The sequence below is a fragment of the Balaenoptera physalus genome, assembly GCF_965194825.1.
Source record: "Balaenoptera physalus genome assembly, chromosome: X".
Taxonomy (NCBI): Eukaryota; Metazoa; Chordata; class Mammalia; order Artiodactyla; family Balaenopteridae; genus Balaenoptera; species Balaenoptera physalus.
In genome coordinates this window covers 17,217,200-17,236,941 of record NC_138903.1, presented here as the reverse complement: position 1 = coordinate 17,236,941, position 19,742 = coordinate 17,217,200, and the positions used below count along the sequence as shown (strand labels likewise).

The following is a 19,742-nucleotide window of genomic DNA, read 5'->3' as shown; positions in this document are numbered from 1 at the left end:
ACTTTCTGTCTCTGAGTTTGACTACTCTAGGTACGTTTTGTAAGTGGAATCGTACAGTGTTCTGGGTGTGTGTGTGGCTGGCTTTTTTCATTTAGCATAATGTCCTCAAAGTTCATCCATGTTGTAACATGTGTCAGAATTTCCTTCCTTTTTAAGGCTGAATAATATTCTGCTGTATGGATAGACCACATTTTGTTTATCCATTCATCCATTGATGGACACTTGGGTTGCATCCACCTTATATTTAACCTTTTGAGGAACTCCTTTCCAGAAAAATTTTCCAAAGCAGCTGCACCATTTTACATTCCCATCAGCAATTTCACCACATCCTCACCAACACTTGTTATTTTCTGTCTTTTTTTTTTTAAATTATAGCCATCCTAGTAGGTTTGAAGTGTTACCTCATTTTGGTTTTGATTTGAATTTCCTTGATGACTAAGGATGTTGAATGTCTTTTCATGTGTTTATTGACCATTTGTATATCTTTGCAGAAATGTCTCTTCAAATCCTTTGTCCTTTTTTTCACTTGGGCTATTTGACATCTTGTTGAGCTGTAAGAATCCTTTATATAATCTGGAGACATAATCCCTTGTCAGATACACGATTTGCAAATATTTTCTCCTGTTCGGTGATTTATCTTTTAACTTTCTTGATGCTGTTCTTTAACGCATGAGTTTTTAATTTTGAAGTCCAATTTATCTGTTTTTATCCCTTCTGTGCTGTTTCCTCTAAGTTTTTTTAGTTTCTTATTTATCCTTGCAGTGTTTCTTTATGTCCGTTGTCAGCAAGCTACAACCTGCAAGCTGGCTGCCTTTATTTTGTAACTAAAGTTTTATTGGAACGCATCCATTCTCCTGTGGCCACTTTGGGGCTACAATGGGTGGAGACTGTGTGGCCCACAGAGCCGAAAATATGTACTATCTGGCATTCTTATTCTCCCTTTCTTACTCAAAAGGTACCAGACTAAATACAGTTTAGCCTGGACACCTTTCCAAATCAGAATATGGGAATCTTCCTTATTCCTTTTTATAGCTGAATAGTACTTTATTGGGTGGATGTATCATTGTTTATTCTACCAATACCTTTTTTACGGGATACTTGGATGTATAGTTTTTTGCTACTAAGCTGCGATGAATAACTTCATACATGGGCCATTTAATACATGTATGGGTGTATTTGTGATTAGGTAGCCAAAAGTGGTATTTGTGAATTAAAGAATAAATGCACCTGTAATTTTGGTAAATAGTGTCAGATTCCTATCTGTGGGTTATACCATTATCTTTCTTTACAGCCTCACTAACAAAATAGGTTGCCAGTATTTTAGACTCTTGTTAACCTGATGGTTGAGGGATGATATCTAAATTAGTTTTAGTTTGTATTTCTCTTACTCTGAGCGAAGTTGAGCATATTTCCCTTTTTTTCTTAGTGCTATCTATCCATAACCCTCCCCCCTTTTTTCCTATTGGTTTATGGGTCTTTGGAAGAGGGTCTTGATTTCTAGGAGATCTTTCTTTTTTAAAAAAAGAAATGTATTTATTTATTTATTAATTTTTGGCTGCATTGGGTCTTCACTGCTGCGTGCGGGCTTTCTCTAGTTGCGACGAGCGGGGGCTACCCTTCGTTGCAGTGCACGGGCCTCTCATTGCGGTGGCTTCTCTAGTTGCAGAGCACGGGCTCTAGAGCACAGGCTCAGTAGTTGTGGCACACGGGCTTAGTTGCTCCGCGGCATGTGGGATCTTCCCGGACCTGAGCTCAAACCTGTGTCCCCTGCATTGGCAGGCAGACTCCTAACCACTGTGCCACCAGGGAAGTCCCTAGGAGATCTTTCTGCATTTGGGCCTAAACCCTTTGTCTTTTTTCTGTTGTTCAGACTGGATCATTTCTGTTGAACCATCTTTAAGTTCACTGACCCTCTGTCATCTCCATTCTTCTTGTGAGCCCCTCTAGTGAGTTTTTTCTTTTGCTTATTAAAATTTTCGTTCCTAAAATTTTCATTTGGCTCTTTAGTTGTTAAGACTTTCTATTTTTTCCATTCTTTTCAGGAGTGTTTACCCTCACTTCTTGGATAATTTTTATAATAACTGCTTTAAAGTCATTGTCAGATAATTCTCATGTCTGTGTCATCTTGTCATTGGAGTCTGTCGATTGTCTTTTCTCATGTGAGTTGAAATTTTCCTGCGTCTTTGAATGCCAAGTAATTTAGGAGCCTATCCTGAGCATTTTGAATATTATGTTATGAGATTCTGGCCCTTGTTTCTATCCTATGGAGTCTGTTGATATTTTTGCTTTAGCAGGCAGTCGGCCTAGTTGTTTCAAGCTGCCAAGGTCCGTTTCAGTTGTGGTGTCAGTTCTGATTTCAAAGCCCTTTTAGTGCTGTTCAGCTTTGTGCTTTCTGGTTTACTGGGGCTCCCTTTTCAGTCCTGTGGCCAGTTATTCCATTCGACCTCACACTTCCCACAACTGGGCCCATGTCTGAAGCCAGGTGTTCAGAAGGAGAAAAAAAAGCAATGGAGATTCACCGCCACCTCCCTTGGGACAACAGCTCCTTCAATCAGAGCAAAAGATTCCCCTCTCGGAGTTCCAGGCACCTGTGGGCCCGCTCTGCCACTGACTGTCTCTGCTGTCACCACTGCGGGATTGCCGGGGGCCTGGGGGTACAAGAGGACAAGGAAGAGGAAGACAGCAGAGAATTTCCCTCACTCTCTCTGAGCATTAGGGGCCCCTTTCCTGCCTTTTTTTTAGAGGGTTTCTCCTGATGCTCTCTATGTCCGCACCTAACACCCAGTTCTGGGTTTCAGGCTGCCTTTAGGCCAGGCTGGGGGAGACTGGGGGAAAATGTGAAACTTGCTGTTGATCTGGTGGTTCTCTGAAATCTAGTCGTCTTCTCCAGGCTGCTTGCTACCACTTACTTTTCACACTCCTAAAATAGCTATTTCATCCACTCTCTAGTTTTTATAGCTACATTCATGGAGAGACAGGGTGGGATGTATTTATTCCATCTTACTTGGAACCAGAACTCAAACTTGTACCATTAAATTTTGAGGTGATTTTTTCACGCAGCAGTAGTAACCAGAATATAATAAAATATCTCTGCCTCTTATCAAGCTTACCAGTAAGCAAAAATAGCCTCAATGCCAGCTGCATTGTATCAGACCAGTTCTGTCCATACCTGATACTCTGTGTGACTATTAAGGTTGGGGGCAAAAGAAATAGAATAAATGGAACAAAAGGAGATGGTTGACATGATAAAGGTGCTTGATTGGCCTCCAGTGTATCCCTCTGAATATGTTGGCTGTGAGCTGGGAGCAAAGACCATTTTGATGTTTAGAATGACCATTGGATTGTCGTTGGATCTCACAAGGCTAAAGTTTCAAGACTTGTTGGGTGGGTTCATTAAAAAACGTGTTCTCTGTCCTGAGAATGAAAACCTTGCATCCAAAATACTTGTCCTTGCTAAGTAATTTTTGTAAAGCCTGTGGCTAGCGAGGCATGCTTGATGCAGATCATAAGGTCTGCATATTCATTTTCCAAAGAACCACCTAAGAAAAAGGAAATGGGTACATGGGGGGAAAAAAGGAAATTAGAAGGGTTAAAGAGAAAGAAAAATGGCCCCATATCTAGCAACAAGTCACCACCATCACCACCACCAAATGAACTCAGTTGCCCTCCACAGGCTGTGGGGATGGACGCCACTTGGGAGGCTTAGAGCGCAGAATGGGTGACAACTCAGCAAAAGGCCCGGCACCTAGTGATGACCTTGAAGGAGCAGTTGATTTTGTTAAAAAGAAAGAGGGCATTATTGTTGAAGTAGATGTAAAAGCCAAGGGTCCTCTTGTGTTGACTGGTGGTCATTTTAATGAGACGATTAGAGAACGAATTAAGAAATTTCCTACAATTTTGCCACTGTAAACAGAAAAGCTCAGCAGTACCCTCATCACAGCTCGCAGTGTGCAGTAGCAGTACAGCAAGTTCTCCTCCTCTCTAAAGCTGCCCACATCTTGAAGGTGATGTATGACACAGAGCTTTTAGAAGAGGAGGTCATTAGCTGCTGGTTAGGAAAGCCTTTAAGAAATATGTTGCAAAAAGTTTGCCCAAGAGAGTCATGTCAAAGCAGATCCCTTTATAGAAGAGTTGAAGGAAGCTGCCGAAGATGAAAGTATGAGGTAGTATAGTCAAAGGCTCCCAGGGAACCCGGAGGCGAAACTGTGAAGTGTGACATCACGGATGATGACGACGATACTGTTACCATTTGAAGTGATGAATGCACCCTAGTTTGCAGTATAATGCTGCACATTTCTTTTTGTCTTGTTAGTTGGAAGAGCAACACGTACGTGACTTAAATCATGCTGTACTTTATATCACAAATATTTCACTGTGAGTGGTCTGAAATTAAGCCCAGTGAATCCATTCACCTCTGTGAGTAAACATAGTTTGCTTATATATGGCATCTTTCTTTTGGAAAAAACTGGTAAATGGACATATCTCAATCATACTTATAAAGTATAAAAATGATTTATTTTTAGGTCATTCTTACCAGAAAAGATACTAGAAAGCAAAATATGGGGGACCGGATACAGTTTACTGATGTCCCCACTCTTCCCCAACCCCACTCCCAGTTGAAACTTAATACTCCAAGCAACTAGTACCCATCCCACGTGGCACTTGGTAAGGATCTGCTGACTTCCTGACACTGAATTCGTAGGCTGTCTCCTCCACTTCACAGCATTCTTTCCATTGACCTGCCCTCAAGTATGTTGGAATTGAGCAGCAGTGGATGAAGTAAGATCTAAATTCTGGTAGGAGTTAGTAGAGGTACCTCCTGTCCAGTAAATCTGGGCTCTGTTGTTTTTAGGTAGCTTTTAGATGGCCAGTGTTGCCATAAATCCAATCAGATTTTTTTTTTGTTTAACAATGTCTTTAGCAGGAAAATTGTTCTAAAATCTAGTTGTTTTCATTTAGGCACAGCCAACCTTACTTATATTCGTTATTTCTTATTTTCTGCTGGGAGCAAGATAGGCTTACAGATAACCTGGAATATATTTAAGGACCGGCATGAGCCAGTACAATCTCAGGATTACTAGATGGTAAATCATTTGCCATCATATCGTTTCACTGACTAATGCTTTGCTTTGGAAATCAGATACTTTTAAACCACAGTAGAAAGTTATAATTTTACTTACTCCTTTTAAGACATTTCAATAAAATAATGTTCAAAAGTTTTTAATGAACTAAAATCCTATACATCATCCGTCTTTCTTGTTTTATATAAACATGTAGTGAGATCATTATAATTGATTCTTAAATTGTTTGTTTGAAGGGCACTTTGCTTTTAAATTCAGATACTTTCCTGCTAAGAATAGATTTTAACCTTGGCTTTTTGCAGTCCCTGATGGCGTATCACTTCTTAAGGTTTGTTCAGCCAAGATAGGTAGAGGGTGTATGTGGGGTCCACGGTCAAGGAGGATGGTTTATTCTATGCAGGCTTTTCCCCTGAGACTGGCCTGCGTCAGGGGGAACTAGAAGGTAATTAGAGCACAGGGTGCATTTGTCAATGAAAATCTGAATTTGACCTCTTCCTTTTTTTCTGTGATCTGTTTGCCTAAGATTGATAAATAAACTGTTTTGCCCCTCCCTCCCCCTGGTGGCTCAGTTTCAGAAAGTGAGTCCAATAAGTAGTAAGCCTCATCTGGGCCCTGGAGAGCACAGGACTCTGCCATGCCCTAGCTATGTGACCTTGGGCGAATCTGTTACTCTCTCTCTGCTTCGTTTCCCCACCTGCAAAGTAGAGCCAGTTACCAATGCTGCCTGCTTCACAGGGTGGTTCTGAAATTCAACCAAGATGTCTATGGAAGTGTTTTGTAAACGGCAAAGCAAGTGACTGCTGTGATGATTAAAGCTTTTAGGAAATTTATAGTCCCTTTAGGGAAAAAAGCTCAATTCTGCATATATAATAAAAATTCCAGTCTGGCGTTTTATCATATTTATCATTTATAATCTACTAACTTAGTGTCTTAAAAGTTCTAAAAGTAAGCTGGTCAAATATTGTGGTAGAAATTCTGCAAGCAAGCTCAATCAATTGGCCCGAGTGACAAATGTCAGGCAAAAATGTCAACTTTGGGTTTGAGGTGTTTTTACAATTGAACATGAGTTACTTGGAATTTTTTTTTGAGTGGCAATATCAATCTGTCCTGTTTTTTAAAAATTTTATTGAAGTATAGTTGATTTACAATGTTGTGTTAATTTTAGGTGTACAGCAAAGTGATTCAGTTATACATATACATATATCAATTCTTTTTTAGATTCTTTTCTCACATCAGTTATCACAGAATATTGAGTAGAGTTTCCTGTGCTATACAGTAGGTCCTTGTTGGTTATCTATTTTATAGATATAGTAGTGTGTATATGTTAATCCCAATCTCTTAATTTATCATTTCCCCCATGTTTCCCCTTTTGTAACCGTAAGTTTGATTTCAAGATCTGTGAGTCTGTTTCTGTTTTATAAAAAAGTTCATGTGTATCATTTTTAAAAATTAGATTCCCCTTATGAGTGATACCATATGCTATTTGCCTTTCGCTTTCTTCACTTAGTATGATGATCTCTCGGTCCATCCATGTTGCTGCAAATGGCATTATTTCGTTATTTTTCATGGCTCAGTAATATTCCATTGTATATATGTACCACATCTCTTTTTTTAAAATTTTTGGCTGCATTGGGTCTTCGTTGCTGTGCAAGGGCTTTCTCTAGTTGCGACAAGCAGGGGCTACTCTTTGTTGAGGTGTGCGGGCTTCTCATTGTGGTGGCTTCTCTTGTTGTGGAGCACGAACTCTAGGCGCGAGGGCTTCAGTAGTTGTGGCACACAGGCTCTAGAGTGCAGGCTCAGTAGTTGTGGTGCACGGGCTTAGTTGCTCCGCGGCATGTGGGATCTTCCAGGACCAAGGCTCGAACCCGTGTCCCCTGCATTGGCAGATGGATTCTTAACCACTGTGCCACCAGGGGAGTCCACTACCACATCTTCTTTATCCATTCGTCTGTCAGTGGACATTTAGGTTGCTTCCATGTCTTGACTATTGTAAATAGTGCTGCAGTGAACAATGGGGTGCATGTATCTTTTCAAATTATGGTCTTCTCTGGATATATGCCCAGGAGTGGGATTGCTGGATCATATGGTAGTTCTATTTTTAGTTTTTTAAGGAACCTCCATACTGTTCCCCATAGTGGCTGCACCAATTTACATTCCCACCAACAGTGTAGCAGGGTTCCCTTTTCTCCACACCCTCTCCAGCATTTATTGTTTGTAGACTTTTTGATGATGGCAGCTGTGACCAGTGTGAGGTGATATATCTCACTGTAGTTTTGATTTGCATTTCTCTGAAAATTAGTGATGTTTAGCATCTTTTCATGTGGTTTGTGGCCATCTGTATATCTTCTTTGGAGAAGTGTCTATTTAGATCTTCTGCCCATTTTTTGATTGGTTTTTTGGTTTTTGGTTTTTTTTGACATAGAGCTGCATGAGCTATTTGTATATTGTGGACATTAATCCCTTGTCGGTCACTTCGTTTGCAGATATTTTCTCCCATTCTGTGGGTTGTCTTTTCATTTTGAATATGGTTTCCTTTGCTGTACAGAAGCCTTTAAGTTTAATTCGGTCCCATTTGTTTATTTTGTTTTTATTTTCAGTACTCTAGGAGGTGAATCAAAAAACATATTGCTGAGATTTATGTCAAAGAGTGTTCTGCCTCTGTTTTCCTCTAAGAATTTTATTGTGTCCAGCTTACATTTAGGTCTTCGATCCATTTTGTTTATTTTTGTGTATGGTGTTAGAGAATGTTCTAATTTCATTCTTTTACATGTAGCTGTCCAGTTTTCCCATCACCACTTATTGAAGAGACTCCCTTTTCTCCATTGTATGTTCCTCCCTCCTTTGTCATACATTAGTTGACCATATGTGCATGGGTTTATCTCTGGGCTTTCTATCCTGTTCCATTGATCTATATTTCTGTTTTTGTGCCAGTACCAAACTGTCTTGATTACTGTAGCTTTGTAATATAGTTTGAAGTCAGGGAGCCTGATTCCTCCAGCTCCATTTTTCGTTCTCAAGATTGCTTTGGCTATTCGGGGTCTTTTGTGTCTCCATACAAATTGTGAAATTTTTTGTTCTAGTTCTGTGAAAAATGCCAGTGGTAGTTTCATAGGGATTGCATTGAATCTGTAGATTGCTTTGGGTAGTAGAGTCATTTTCACAATGTTGATTCTTCCAATCCAAGAACATGGTATATCTCTCCATCTATTTGTATCATCTTTAATTTCTTTCATCAGTGTCTTATAATTTTCTGCATACAGGTCTTTTGTCTCCTTAGGTAGGTTTATTCCTAGATATTTTATTCTTTTTGCTGCAATGGTAAACGGGAGTGTTTTCTTAATTTCACTTTCAGATTTTTCATCATTAGTATATAGGAATGCAAGAGATTTCTGTGCATTAATTTTGTGTCCTGCTACTTTACCAAATTCATTGATTAGCTCTAGGAGTTTTCTGGTAGCCTCTTTAGGATTCTCTATGTATAGTATCATGTCATCTGCAAACAGTGACAGCTTTACTTCTTGTTTTCCGATTTGGATTCCTTTTATTTCTTTTTCTTCTCTGATTGCTGTGGCTAACACTTCCAAAACTATGTTGAATAATAGTGGTGAGAGTGGGCAACCTTGTCTTGTTCCTGATCTTAGTGGAAATGGTTTCAGTGTTTCACCATTGAGGACGATGTTGGCTGTGGGTTTGTCATATATGGTCTTTATTATGTTGAGGAAAGTTCCCTCTATGCCTACTTTCTGCAGGGCTTTTATCATAAATGGGTGTTGAATTTTGTCGAAAGCTTTCTCTGCATCTATTGAGATGATCATATGGTTTTTCTCCTTCAATTTGTTAATATGGTGTATCACATTGATTGATTTGCGTATATTGAAGAATCCTTGCATTCCTGGAATAAACCCCACTTGATCATGGTGTATAATCCTTTTAATGTGCTGTTGGATACTGTTTGCTAGTATTTTGTTGAGGATTTTTGCATCTATGTTCATCAGTGATATTGGCCTGTAGTTTTCTTTCTTTGTGACATCTTTGTCTGGTTTTGGTATCAGGGTGATGGTGGCCTCGTAGAATGAGTTTGGGAGTGTTCCTCCCTCTGCAATATTTTGGAAGAGTTTGAGAAGGATAGGTGTTAGCTCTTCTCTAAATGTTTGATAGAATTCGCCTGTGAAGCCATCTGGTCCTGGGCTTTTGTGTGTTGGAAGATTTTTAATCACAGTTTCAATTTCAGTGCTTGTGATTGGTCTGTTCGTATTTTCTATTTCTTCCTGGTTCAGTCTTGGTAAGTTGTGCATTTCTAAGAATCTGTCCATTTCTTCCAGGTTGTCCATTTTATTGGCATAGAGTTTCTTGTAGTAATCTCTCATGATCCTTTGTATTTCTGCGGTGTCAGTGGTTACTTCTCCTTTTTCATTTCTAATTCTATTGATTTGAGGCTTCTCCCTTTTTCTCTTGCTGAGTCTGGCTAATGGTTTATCAATTTTGTTTATCTTCTCGAAGAACCAGCTTTTAGTTTCATTGATTTTTGCTATTGTTTCCTTCATTTCTTTTTCTTTTATTTCTGATCTGATCTTTATGATTTCTTTCCTTCTGCTAACTTTCGGGTTTTTTTGCTCTTCTTTCTCTAATTGCTTTAGGTGCAAGGTTAGGTTGTTTATTTGATATGTTTCCGGTTTCTTAAGGTAGGATTGTATTGCTATAAACTTCCCTCTTAGAACTGCTTTTGCTGCATCCCATAGGTTTTGGGTCGTCGTGTTTTCATTGTCATTTGTTTCTAGGTATTTTTTGATTTCCTCTTTTGATTTCTTCAGTGATCACTTGGTTATTAAGTAGTGTATAGTTTAGCCTCCATGTGTGTGTATTTTTTACAGATTTTTTCCTGTAATTGATATCTAGTCTCATAACATTGTGGTCGGAAAAGATACTTGATACAATTTCAATTTTCTTAAATTTACCAAGGCTTGATTTATGACCCAAGATTTGAACTCTCCTGGAGAATGTTCCATGAGCACTTGAGAAGAATGTGTATTCTGTTGTGTTTGGATGGAATGTCCTATAAATTTCAATTAAGTCCATCTTGTTTAATGTATCATTTAAAGCTTGTGTTTCCTTATTTATTTCCATTTTGGGTAATCTGTCCATTGGGGAAAGTGGGGTGTTAAAGTCCCCTACTATTACTGTGTTACTGTCAATTTCCCCTTTTATGGCTGTTAGCATTTGCCTTATGTATTGAGGTGCTCCTATGTTGGGTGCATCAATATTTACAATTGTTATATCTTCTTCTTGGATTGATCCCTTGATCATTATGTAGTGTCCTTCTTTGTCTCTTGTAATAGTCTTTGTTTTAAAGTCTATTTTGTCTGTTATGAGAATTGCTACTCCAGCTTGCTTTTGATTTCCATTTGCATGGAATATCTTTTTCCATCCCCTCACTTTCAGTCTGTATGTGTCCCTAGGTCTAAAGTGGGTCTCTTGTAGACAGCATATATATGGGTCTTCTTTTTGTATCCATTCAGCCAATCTATGTCTTTTGGTGGGAGCATTTAATCCATTTACATTTAAGGTAATTGTTGACATGTATGTTCCTATTACCATTTTCTTAATTGTTTTGGGTTTGTTATTGTAGGTCTTTTCCTTCTCTTGTGTTTCCTGCCTAGAGAAGTTCCTTTAGCATTTGTTGTAAAGCTGGTTTGGTGGTGCTGAAGTCTCTAAACTTTCGCTTGTCTGTAAAGATTTTAATTTCTCCTTCATATCTGAATGAGATCCTTGCTAGGTAGAGTAATCTTAGTTTTAGGTTTTTCTCCTTCATCAGTTTAAATATGTCCTGCCACTCCCTTCTGGCTTGCAGAGTTTCTGCTCAAAGATCAGCTGTTAACCTTGTGGGGATTCCCTTGCCTGTTATTTGTTGTTTTTCCCTTGCTGCTTTTAATATTTTTTCTTTGTATTTAATTTTTGATAGTTTGATTAATATGTGTCTTGGCGTGTTTCTCCTTGGATTTATCCTGTATGGGACTCTCTGTGCTTCCTGGACTTGATTAACTATTTCCTTTCCCGTATTAGGGAGGTTTTCAAGTACAATCTCTTCAAATATTTTCTCAGTCCCTTTCTTTTTCTCTTCTTCTTCTGGGACCCCTATAATTCGAATGTTGGTGCATTTAATGTTGTCCCAGAGGTCTCTGAGACTGTCCTCAGTTCTTTTCATTCTTTTTTCTTTCTTCTGCTCTGCAGTAGTTATTTCCACTCTTTTATCTTCCAGGTCACTTATCCGTTCTTCTGCCTCAGTTATTCTGCTATTGATCCCTTTTAGAGAATCTTTAAATTCATTTATTGTGTTGTTCATCATTGTTTGTTTGCTCTTTAGTTCTTCTAGGTCCTTGTTAAACGTTTCTTGTATTTTCTCCATTCTATTTCCAAGATTTTGGATCATCTTTACTCTCATTATTTGGAATTCGTTTTCAGGTAGACTGCCTATTTCCTCTTCATTTGTTAGGTCTGGAGGGTTTTTGCCTTGCTCCTTCATCTGCTGTGTGTTTCTCTGTCTTCTCATTTTGCTTCACTCACTGTGTTTGGGGTCTCCTTTTCGCAGGCTGCAGGTTCGTAGTTCCCGTTGTTTTTGGTGTCTGTCCCCAGTGGCTAAGGTTGGTTCAGTGGGTTGTGTAGGCTTCCTGGTGGAGGGGACTAGTGCCTGTGTTCTGGTGGATGAGGCTGGATCTTGTCTTTCTGGTGGGCAGATCCATGTCTGGTGGTGTGTTTTGGGGTGTGTGTGGCCTTATTATGATTTTAGGCAGCCTCTCTGCTAATGGATGGGATTGTGTTCCTGTCTTGCTAGTTGTTTGGCATAGGGTGTCCAGCACTGTGGGTTCCTGGTCGTTGAGTGGAGCTGGGTCTTGGCGTTGAGATGGAGATCTCTGGGAGGTTTTTGCCATTTGATATTACGTGGAGCTGGGAGGTCTCTTGTGGACCAGTGTCCTGAACTTGGCTCTCCCACCTCAGAGGCACAGCCCTTGACGCCTTGCTGGAGCACCAAGAGCCTGTCCTCCACACGGCTCAGAATAAAAGGGAGAAAAAAAGAAAGAAGGAAGAAGAAAAAGTAAAATAAAATAAAATAAAGTTATTAAAATAAAAAATAATTAGTAAAAAAAGATTTTTTAAGTAATAAAAAAAAAGAAAGAAAGAACAGAGCAACCAAACCAAAAAACAAATCCACCAATGATAACAAGTGCTAAAAACTATACTAAAAAACAAACAAACAAAAAAAACCGGACAGACAGAACCCTAGGACAAATTGTAAAAGCAAAGCTATAGCGACAAAAATCACACACAGAAGCATACATATACACACTCACAAAAAGAGAAAAAGGGAAAAAATATATATATCGTTGCTCCCAAAGTCCACCTCCTCAATTTGGGATGATTTGTTGTCTATTCAGGTATTCCACAGATGCAGGGTACATCAAGTTGATTGTGGAGATTTAATCCACTGCTCCTGAGGCTGCTGGGAGAGATTTCCCTTTCTCTCCTTTGTTCGCACAGCTCCGGGGGTTCAGCTTTGGATGTGGCCCCGCCTCTGCGTGTAGGTCGCCTGAGGGCATCTGTTCTTCACTCAGACAGGACGGGGTTAAAGGAGCAGCTGCTTCGGGGGCTCTGGCTCACTCAGGCCGGGGGTGGGGGAGTGGCACGGATGCAGGGTGAGCCTGCAGCAGCAGAGGCCAGCGTGACTTTGCACCAGCCTGAGGCACGCCGTGCGTTCTCCCGGGGAAGTTGTCCCTGGATCACGGGACCCTGGCCGTGGTGGGCTGCACCGGCTCCCGGGAGGGGAGGTGTGGATAGTGTCCTGTGCTTGCACACAGGCTTCTTGGTGGCGGCAGCAGCAGCCTTAGCATCTCATGCCCGTCTCTGGGGTCCGCGCTGATCGCCACGGCTCGTGCCCGTCTCTGGAGCTCCTTTAAGCGGCACTCTTAATCCCCTCTCCTCGCGCACCAGGAAACAAAGAGGCAAGAAAAAGTCTCTTGCCTCTTCAGCAGCTGCAGACTTTTTCCCGGACTCCCTCCCGGCTAGCCGTGGCGCACTAGCCCCCTTCAGGCTGTGTTCACGCCGCCAACCCCAGTCCTCTCCCTGGGATCCGACCTCCAAAGCCCGAGCCTCAGCTCCCCGCCCCTACCCGCCCCAGCGGGTGAGCAGACAAGCCTCTCGGGCTGGTGAGTGCTGGTCGGCACCGATCCTCTGTGCGGGAATCTCTCCTCTTTGCCCTCCGCACCCCTGTGGCTGCGCTCTCCTCCGTGGCTCTGCAGCTCCCCCCCTCCGCCACCTGCAGTCTCTGCCCACGAAGGGCCTTCCTAGTGTGTGGAAACCTTTCCTCCTTCACAGCTCCCTCCCACTGGTGCAGGTCCCGTCCCTATTCTTTAGTCTCTGTTTTTTCCTTTTTCTTCTACCCTACCCAGGTACATGGGGGAGTTTCTTGCCTTTTGGGAGGTCTGAGGTCTTCTGCCAGTGTTCAGTATGCGTTCTGTAGGAGTTGTTCCACACGTAGATGTATTTCTGATGTATTTGTGGAGAGGAAGGTGCTCTCCACGTCTTACTCTTCTGCCATCTTGAAGCTGTATATTCTTCAGTTTGTTAATGTGGTGTATCACACTGATGGATTTGAGGATATTGAGGAATCCTTGCATCCCTGGGATTAATCCCACTTGGTCATAGTATATGATCCTTTTAATGTATTGTTGGATTCGGTTTGGTAGTATTTTGTTGAGTATTTCTGCATCTCTGTTCATCAGTGATATTGGCCTGTAATTTTTTTTTCTTGTGGTATCTTTGTCTGGTTTTGGTATCCAGGTGATGGTTGCCTCATAGAATGAGCAGAGTTCTTTCTCTGCAATGTTTTGGAAGCATTTCAGAGGGATAGCTGTTAACTCTTCTCTAAATGTTTGATAGAATTCACCTGTGATGCCATCTGGTCTTGGACTTTTGTTTGTTGGAAGCTTTTATTTATTTATTTTTAATTTTCTTTATTATTATTATTATTTTTGGCTGTGTCGGGTCTTAGTTGAGGCATACGGGATCTTTCGTTGTGGCATGTGCTCTTCATTGTGGCGTGCGGGCTTCTCTCTAGTTGTGGAGTGCAGGTTTTCTCTCTCTAGTTGCAGCATGTGGGCTGCAGGGCGCTTGGGCTCTTGTTGTTTGCAGCACGTGGGCTGTCTTGTTGAGGTGCGCGAGCTCAGTAGTTGTGGTGCCCAGGCTTAGTTGCCCTGCGGCATGTGGGATCTTAGTTCCCCGACCAGGAATCAAATCCCCATGCCCTGGATTGGAAGGAGGATTCTTTACCACTGGACCACCAGGGAAGTCCCTTTTGGAAGCTTTTAGATCACTGTTTAAATTTCAGTACTTGTGATTGGTCTGTTCATATTTTCTATTTCTTCCTGGTTCAGTCTTGGAAGGTTGTATCTTTCTAGGAATTTGTCAGTTTCTTCTAGGTTATCCATTTTATTGGCATATAGTTGTTTGTAGTAGTCTCTTATGATCCTTTGTATTTCTGTGGTGTCAGTTGTAACTTCTCCTTTTTCATTTCTAATTTTATTGATTTGAGTTCTCTTTTTTTCTTGAGGAGTCTGGCTAAAGGTTTGTCAATTTTGTTTATCTTCTCAAAGAACCAGATTTTAGTTTCATTGATCTTTTCTGTTGTTTTCTTCATCTCTATTTCATTTATTTTTGCTCTGATCTTTATGATTTCTTTCCTTCTACTAACTTTGGGTTTTGTTTGTTCTTCTTTCTTTAGTTGCTTTATGTGTAAGGTTAGGTCGTTTATTTGAGATTTTTCTTGTTTCCTAAAGTAGGCTTGTATTGCTGTAAACTTCTCTCTTAGAACTGCTTTTGCTGCATCCCATAGGTTTTGGACTGTTGTGTTCTCGTTGTCATTTGTCTCTAGGTATTTTTCGAATTCCTCTTTGATTTGTTCAGTGATCCATTGGTTGTTTAGTGGCATATTGTTTAGCCTCCATGTGTTGTATTTTTACACTTTTTGTCCTGTAATTGATTTCTAATTTCAAAGCATTGTGCTCGGAAAAGATGCTTGATATGATTTCTATTTCCTTAAATTTACTGAGGCTTGATTTGTGGCCCAGCATGTGATCTATCCTGGAGAATATTCCATGTGTACTTGAGAAGAAAGTGTATTCTGCTGCTTTTGGATGGAATGCTCTATAAATATCAATTAAATCCACCTGGTCTAACGTATCATTTAAGGCCTGTGTTTCCTTATTGATTTTTTGTCTGGATGATCTGTCCATTGATGAAAGTGAGGTGTTAAAGTCCCCCACTATTGTGTTACTGTTGATTTCTCCTTTATGGCTGTTAGCATTTGCCTTACATATTGAGGTACTCCTGTGTTGGGTGCATATATATTTACAATTGTTATCTTCTTGGATTGATCCCTTGATCATTGTTTAGTGTCCTTCTTTGTCTGTTGTAGCATTCTTTATTTTAAAGTCTATTTTGTCTGATATGAATATTGCTACTCCAGCTTTCTTTTGATTTCCATTTGCATGGAATACCTTTTTCTGTCCCCTCAGTTTCAGTCTGTATGCGTCCCTAGATCTGAAGTGGATCTCTTGTAGGCAGCATATATATGGGTCTTGTTTTTGTATCCATTCAGCCAGTCTGTGTCTTTTGGTTGGAGCATTTAATCCATTTACAGTTAAGGTAATTATCAATAGGAATGTTCTTATTGCCATTTTGTTCATTGTTTTGGATTTGTTTTTCAAGGTCTTTTTTTCTTCCCTTCGTCTTTTGTTCTCTTGTGATTTGATGTCTGTCTTTAGTGTTGTGTTTAGATTGCTTTTTCTTTTTTGTATGTGTATCTATTGTAGATTTTTGGTTTGTGGTTCCCACGAGGTTTATTTTTTAAATATTTATTTATTTATTATTTATTTATTTATTTAGGCTGCACCAGGTCTTATTTGCAGCACGCGGGATCTTTGTTGTGGCATGCAGGGTCTTTAGTTGCAGCATGCAGACTCTTCGTTGCATCATGCCTGCGGGATCTAGTTCCCTGACCAGGGATCGAGGCCTGGCCCCCTGCATTGGGAGTGCAGAGTCTTACCAACTGGACCACCAGGGAAGTCCCTCCCATGAGGTTTTGATATAGCAGTCTGTATATATACAAGATTGTTTTAAGTTGCTGGTCTCTTAATTTCAAGTGCATTTCCAGTATCCTGCATTTGTACTCTCTTCTTCTCATGATTGCTGGTTTTGATATCATATTTGTGTGTGGATGATTTCCTACCTTTACTTTATGTTTGCCTTTATTGGTGAGCTTTCCCATTTGTAATTTTCTTGATTCTCGTTTTGGCCTTCTCTTTTCCACCTACAGAATTTCCTTTAGGATTTGTTGTAAAGCTGGTTTCGTGGTGCTGAATTCTCTTAGCTTTTGCTTGTCTGTAAAACTTTTGATTTCTCCGTTGAATCTGAATGAGAGCCTTGCTGGGTAGAATATTCTTGGTTGTAGGTTTTTCCCTTTCATCACTTTAAATATATTGTGCCACTCCCTTCTGGCTTGCAGAGTTTCTGCTGAAAAATCAGCTGATACCCTTATGGGGATTCCCTTGTATGTTACTTGTCACTTTTCCCTTCTTGCTTTTAATATTTTTTCTTTGTCTTTAATTTTTGTCCATTTGATTAATATGTGTCTTGGTGTGTTCCTCCTTGGGTTTATCTTGTATGGGACTCTCTGCGCTTCCTGGACTTAAGTTGAATGTTTTCTTTCTCATGTTAGGGAAGTTTTTGGCTGTAATCTCTTCAAATATTTTCTCAGGCCCTTTCTCTCTCTCTAGTCCTTCTGGGACACCTATGTTGCAAATGTTGGTGCATTTAATGCTGTCCCAGAGGTCTCTGAGACCTCACTCAGAGGCTCAGGACTCTCACTCTTATGGGAGGACCTCTGCGACATAATTATTTTCCAGTTTGTGGGTTGTCCATCTGGTGGGTATGGGATTTGATTATGTTCTGAAAGTGCCCTTCCTACCATCTCATTGTGGCTTCTTTTTTGTCTTTGAATGTAAAAAATCTTTTTTGGTAGCTTCCAGTCTTTTTTGTCAATGGTTGTTCAGCAGTTAGTTGTGGTTGTGGTGTTTTTGTGAGAGAAGATGAGCTCAAGTCCGTCTATTCCACCCTCTTTTCTGGAATTGAGTGGCTGTTTTTAGTTTGGATGCTTGCTGCCTCTTTCCTCAGCGTGTGCTGGCCATTATCCCCCTGATATGGGTGTGCAGGCACAGCGGCCCTTGCGCGCTCCCGGGACTGGGGAGTACTCAGAGTGTTGTTGCAAAGATTAATTAAGATGACGTGAAACTATCTTGCCCATTTTCCAGCAAACATGTCTTTGTTTCTGCCCTTTTTTCCTTAGCAGTTCACTGTGTAAAAGCTTTGCTCAACCATGCCTTTTGAATAGGATTTCCTTTCTGAGGTAGCGTGATGAAGTCCCGTGCTGTCCTGCTCAGGGCTGGAATCCATCATGTGTCCAGCATTTCCCCCCTGAGTCACTCAGTAGCCATCTTGCTTCAATCTGTCCTGTTTTAATGAGGCACCAAGAAAAATCTCCATCCCAACCCTTGGTGAAGCCACGGAGGGGCTCCTTAGTGGATGTGGTGAGGCCAGTGTACAGGTCTCAGTACAGAACATTGAGAGGGCAGAGGAGAGCAGGAACTCATGTCACCAGATTAACATTTAATCTACTTGGCTACAAGCTACTCCACCAAGTTGCAGGTTTCCTGTGAAAATGGTCTGCATGACTGGGGGCTGCCATCCTTCATCCCTGCTCTGCCCCTTCCCACCACTCTCCTTTGTCTTCCTCCATTTGCTTCCTGTCCTTTGTTCACTAATTATAGAAGTCCCCACGGCCTTGGAATTAGCATTTGTGTTGCCACTTCCTAATAACATTAGTAGGAAACACATTCTTTTTAATCTGAGAAGGTACTAGAGTCCAGGGAAAACTCATATGGGCAGAATGTCTAATTTATTCAGCTGCAGTGTGGTTTTTGACTCTGAGCAGATGTCTTTGGGGAACAGTTATCCATTTGAGATAAATTAACCAGGCTGGGTTGTAAAAAGTGTTTCCTCAGCATATACATTTGTCCTTTCTTGAGCAGTAACCTTTGAAGGGTAAATTTGGATATGATAGTCTCCTGTTTAAGCCCTTCATGATTATTTTTTTAAAAATAATGATGAGACATTCATGCTATGGTTATTTGTTGTTTTTTTTTTCTTTGAGTTCTTTTAATGAAACATACTGAAGTATTTGGAGATGAAATTATATGACACCTGGGATTTGTTTCAAAATAATATGGAAGGGGTGGTATGGGCGGCAGTAGAGATGAAACAAGTCCGGCTGAGCTGATAATTGCTGAGGGAAGTGGGGGGCTACAGGGGTTCCATTATACTATTCTGTTTACTTTTACATATATATTTGTAATTTTCCATAATGAAAAGTAAAAAAAACCCCACACCCTACCATAGGTTTCCCATTGTCTCAAGCTAGTGTCCAGCCCTCTTAACATGGCCTTCAGACCCCTTCACCTGTCTGGCACCTACTAACCCTTCCAGGTTCATCTTCTTAGGTGTTCTGGTCCTGTGAAATGATTTGCAGTGGCCCCAACATGTACACCCCCCTGACCTCTGGCTTGTACTTGCTGCCTTCTCTTCCTACAATGCTTTTTCCCTCCCTTTCCATCCGCTCATCTTCTCCCCAGTTTTCCTGCCTCATATGGACCCTCAGGCTCCAGACAGCTCACATGCTTTCAGCCTTCCCTGACTGCCCTCCACCTGCGTGTGGGTTCGGTGCCCCCCAGGGGTGCCTCTGTCACTGTTCTTCTCATCTTAGCCTTCCTTACACTGATTCTAACCACTGCTCCCTTCCCGTCGCCTCCATTGTATTAAACATGGTTTTGAGGAAAGGGATTACGCCTTGTTCATACTTCTATCCCTGGCACCAAGCACAGTGCCTGGCATAGAGCAGGCAACCCATAAATTAGGGAATAAAAAGGCCCACCCAGGACTTACCAAGGCTCGGTCTCAGGTCTCCCAGTTGTGCCTGGTGCTGATGCAGCATCTCTCTCTGCCTTTTTGTTTCTTCACGTCCCTGTTCACCTTGCCTCTGTTCTGTTTCATTGGGATTTTCAGTGACTTCCTGTGAGTCACAGCAGCACAAGCATAAGTTTGGGCACTATTTCCCCAAATTTCTGCTGTACATCGTGGAGAAAGTCCAGTCAAACTTGGAGCTCTGATACTCTCTTGAAAATGACTAGATTTGAAATGGTGTTCAATGCTACTAGGCAAATTAAGTTTGTTCTTTATTGATGCTCTGTGTTGCCCCTCTGTTTTGGTTAAAGTCTCTCTAGGACACAACTCCAGGGGCATGTGATCTGTGCCATCCAGTTGATGGTGACATATGAACCAGGAGCATGGTGTGGGAATGTTCATTACAACAGTTTGAAATAGGAAAAGAAGAAATCATGTGTGCTGAAGTGAAAATGCATGAACTTAGAGCTAGACATACAAGTTGGTTGTTTCACACCAAAAACCAGCAAGTCAAAGAATATATACAGTATGATACTATTTATATAAAGTTCAAAGACATACAAAACTAAACAATATACTGTTTAGGAATTCATAATT

General features: G+C 40.9%; 1 protein-coding gene across 4 annotated transcripts in view; it reads left to right on the top strand.

Moving 5' to 3' along the window:
- The window catches only part of MAP3K15 (mitogen-activated protein kinase kinase kinase 15), a 148,224-nt gene that overhangs the window by 10,579 nt on the left and 117,903 nt on the right, over positions 1-19,742 (top strand). The gene's annotated exons all lie outside the window — the stretch shown is intronic.